At 37.9% G+C, this 4,826-nt stretch overlaps 1 pseudogene; it reads left to right on the forward strand.

Annotated features, from left to right (window-relative positions):
- The first annotated feature begins 956 nt into the window (after nt 1–956).
- LOC127223155 (heterogeneous nuclear ribonucleoprotein F-like) lies at nt 957–4,237 on the forward strand (annotated as a pseudogene).
- The last annotated feature ends 589 nt before the right edge of the window (nt 4,238–4,826 follow it).

The raw sequence follows: 4,826 nt of genomic DNA on the forward strand, positions 1-4,826 counted from the left end.
GTAAAAATATTTAATTCTAGTAAACTATTTCTATGCAGAAATCTATCTCTCTTTACTATCTAGTATTCCTGAAGTCCCAATTCATGTAAACCAATGCTGGCTTAGGAGTTGAATTTGGCTTCCCTTCTCTAAATGCAAGCATATTGTTAAAATTAAATTCATGATTTCTGCCTTAAATCAAGAAGCCAATTGGTGTAAGGCAGAAGACAAATCTGGGACTCATTTCTTATAAGCCATTTACTCTCTGAAATCCTAATTTTGTCACATACATTTTAATGCTTATTGTTGCCTTTCCCTAATGCATATCTTAAAAATATTTTGTTATATTTTGTGAAATCTTTTCACTTATGATGTTTTACACACATTATTCTTACCATATTCTATGTATGTATACTTTTACTCATGTTCAAGATATTTCGTATATTGATACAATTTATGCACATTTATTCTTGCCATATTCTATGTATGCATACTTTACTTCTATTCAAGACATTTTGTATATTGATACAATTTAGGATATATATCATGCTGCCCTTTATAGTTCTACCTCTTGTCTTGACATTTCTACTCTACCTCTATTTTAGGGATTTATATGTATGTATATTTATATAGTTATATTGTTTAGGTGTTTGTTCCTGCTTTACTCAGGGAAGTTTCAATCAGTTTTTTTAGCTAAGTTCCTGAGTATTACAGATTATCTTCACTCATGTTTCCTTTATCTATGAGATTAGTCAGACATAGATCTTCAATCACTTCATAGACATGCAGAACATGGCATTTAAATGTTTAAGTATTAGTAATCCATTGACATGAGACACTGTTGTTCCTTACAGCACTGTGCACTTTCCCAAAAATATTTTGGACTCTGTTGTTGCTCCTGCTGGAGTTCATTCTAGCCTCAGCTAATGAATGGCCTGTTGGGCAAAGAACTGCCCCCTTTGACCACTGATTTGGACATGCAGTTCTATGTGCTTGAAGGAGACAAATATAGAAGACTGCTGGACCTTGCCAGTCAGGGTATGACAGCCTTTCTACTTCCTTGCTGTTGTTGTGGTCTGTCAAGTACTCTTGGCCTTAGCCAAAACTGGGTGTACCAACGTTGCTCTGAGACCTAGGGTGACTGCCCAGGTATCTTGCTGTTTCTGTCCTCGCTGCACCTTTTGTAAGTTGCCCATCCGCACTTCCTGTCTACCCTAGTATCATTATTTTTCTTCTCAGGTCTTGATGAGATTGAAGAATAAACTATCACATCTATTATTCTCTCTTCCTAGTTAGATATATTAGGTACTAGACTTGTTTTCCAGCTTAGGACAAGTCTATTGTAAACTCCATTATGCCTTCACCCTAGGACTAGACATGTAGGTTGTTTTGTTCTCGATTTTCCTTTTCTTAAAGCACACTTGTTATTCACTGTTTTGTATCAAGCCTAAATCTTTTCTTTAGACTAAAAGGGGAATTGTAGAAGGATATTCACTTTGTTTCCTTCTGTGGCACTGACCACGCCCATTGGTGGGTGGAGCCAGGGCGGAAGTGTCCTATGGAAGGAGGTCTGAGGAGGAGCTGGGGAATGCTCACTGGCTGGCAGGACATGGCTAGGAGAGCATCCGGTGGAACTTGCTGGTGTTCAGCTGTCTAGGTTGTAAGTTATTTCAACTTTACTCCATCATTTGGTTTCCATTTATAAAGTAAATATGGTTGATAGTGATCTAGGTTGCTTCCAGTTTTGGCTATTATGAATAAAACTGCTATGAACATAGTTGAGCAAGTCCCTTCAGGATATGAGAAATGAACAAAAAATTCGGGACATTTATACAATAGAGTATTAATCAGCTGTTAAAACCAATGACATTAGGAAATTTGAAGGCAAATAGATGGAACTAGAAAAAGTTATCCGGAGTGAGGTAACCCAGACCAAAAAGACAAGTGTGGTATGCATTCATTCATAATTGGGTATACAGTAAATGATAACCATGCTACATTCCACAAACCCAGAGAAGTTACAAAAGAAAGCAAACCCAAGCAGGGACACATGGATTGCCATAAGAAGGGGAATTAGAAGAGAGCATATGGGTGAACTTGGGGGCATTTGAGGAAGGGAACATGAAGGATCAGGTTACAGAAGTAGATTAAGAGGGAAAATATTGAAAGAGAAGACTGGAAAGGTGGGGGCACTTCAGAGGCATGTAAAAACCTATTGCAAGGGAAACTCCCAGGTATCCTCAGCTAACATTATTAGCAATAGTGGACATAGCTTGTTCTGGAAATTTCTTGTTATCAGAATGATGGCTACTATAACTGTCATCAGAGATCATTCTTCCTTTAACTGGTGGATGCAGACACAGAGACTGACTAAGGCAGCGCTCAAAGAATCCTGCTGAAGATAGAGAGGGAAGGTTGTAGGAGTCAGAAGGGTCAAGGACCTCACAAGAAAACCTGCAGAAAAAACTAACTTGTGTCATAGGAATTCACTGAGTCTGAAAAACCAGGGAGCCTACATGGGACCAAACTAGCTGCCAAACATATATGTAACAATTAGGTAGCTTGATCCACTTGTAGGACTCCTACCAATGGGAGCATCAGTTCCCACTAATGATTTCGCTGGTTCTGAGGGAAGCTAGATTCCAGTATTAAGTTTGTGTTTCCCATCCTAAATACAAGGTCTTACTATAACTAGATATGTAATTATTTTTTGATTCTCACAGAAGGACTACCCATTTCCAGGAGTGGATTAGGATACAGTGCCTGGGGTTGGGGAGGGGCATGTGCAGGATTGGATGGGAGAAGAGAAGGGAGGGGAAACTGTTGTCAGGATATAAAATAAATTAATAATTAAATAAAAAGCAATTGTAGACTGTGCTTCATTTTTCTGACGTTTGAGAACAAAAATATGTCCATGGACTTTCAGGGTTCAAAAACCCAGTTGTTTATTGAAAATAAAAGTGACTTCTACCTTCCTAAATGCAAAACTTGTTATCTTCCATTAGTGTTTCCTACAAAGGCATCTGGGGTCGTTTATTAGGTTTCAAAAACATTGCCCAAGCTTGTGTGATATGAGCCCTGTCAAGTGTCCATTATGCTTGGCCTTAAGACAGTGAAGATTATGTGGTTAAATTTGGTGGTCTACCTTAGTCCTAATTTATTGAGGATGTACAGCATTTCCTCTCCAACTACACAATTCATGATGGTGATTTAGGTGTTCATTTCATTTATTCTAGAGAAGGAATGCAGAATGGTAAGATTATTATTGAACTTGAGGCAGAAGATGATACAAAATTAGCCCAGAAAAAAAAAAAAAAAACAAAGAAGTAGTATATTGAGGGGTTTAAATCACTCAAAACCAACATGGATTGTGTGTTAAAACACAATCATCCAAACAGTTCTGATTCCCATTTGTATGCACAAATAAACAAATCAGTCAGTTCTTCTCAGGTTTGGAAATTGTGTCAAATGGGATAATATCTGTGGAAGAGGCTTCAGTTTGCCTCACAAGAGTGAGCTGAGAAAGCTCTAGGGAAACACAAGTAGAGAATAGGGAACACGTATGTTAAAGTGTTCATGAGCAATTGGAGAGGTTAGATCATACTCGGATCAACCTCTGAAGCTTCTATCTGTGCAGAGGCCTGGGTCCTACACCTGCCCTGGCCCAATAGAAAAGTACATTGCCATTGTCAAACAGGCAGGCTTGGATAGAACGAGATCTGTTGCCTATAGTGCAATCTATGGGTTAATGAAGAATACAGTGGCTTCAGTGATGGCTATGGCTTCACCACTAACCTGTTTGACAGAAACCTCAGCTACTTTGTCTCAGTAATGTATGCCCACAGATAGAGAGACAATGAGTTCATAGTGAAGAACATAGCCATCCACTTCATCCACATGAGATGGCTGCCCTACAAACCAACAGAGAACATTTGTAACTCCTCCCATTGAACACTGTGAGAGCTTATATTGAGATCAGACCTAATGGAGGAGTGACAGAAGAAGATGACTTTGAGTTTGCCACCAATGAAAATGTGGAGGCAGCAATGTCGAAAGACAGGGACAACATGTAATACAGAAACATAGAACTCTTCTTAAATTCAACAGGAATAGCAGCAGGGCTTGTAGCTATCAGGTGTTGCAGGGCATGAGAATGTCACCTGCCCAGGCAACTTACAGTGGCCTGGAGAACCAATCAGTAACTGGCTGTTGTGATGCTGGCTACAGTGATCAGAACAGAATACATGGATTTGATTAATATTGTAGGAACGCTTGAGTTATTTCAAACAAAACTTTCACAGGAAAACAATAAACAGTTTAGATCAGTTTAAAACTCTAGAGAAAGCTGGGGGACCCACTTTGCAACATGAGTTTGTGAAATAGGGATTAAAAACTCACCTCTTCATTGTTTCTCATGGAATCTTTTCTTACATCTTGTAATATTGAATGTACTAAAACTACTTTCTTCTTCCCTCAATTAACATTTTTGGTAGTATATTTAAGAGTGATATTATGTTGAGGTAAATAGCTTGATCTATGTTGAATGACTAAGCACACTGCAGTAACCTCACTGGGGACATTTACTTTTCCTGAGAACTCAATTGTGTTAGATTCCTAATGCAAAAAAGAAGCATTTCTAATGCTCATTCTAGTTTACATTTCCATTTAAAATCTGTAGGTTAAGTTTAAACTTTTTAAAAGTTAGTTTGGAGAATTTAGACACAATACTAATACTGTTGGAATTGGTGAGGCCTTGACTCAAATCTTCCTTTGTATCATAATTTCTTTTTGATATATTTTCTTGAAACTGGTAAATTTTTGAACTAATTTTTTAAAAGACTTTTCCA

This window comes from Phodopus roborovskii, unplaced genomic scaffold (genome assembly GCF_943737965.1).
Source record: "Phodopus roborovskii unplaced genomic scaffold, PHOROB, whole genome shotgun sequence".
Classification (NCBI taxonomy): Eukaryota; Metazoa; Chordata; class Mammalia; order Rodentia; family Cricetidae; genus Phodopus; species Phodopus roborovskii.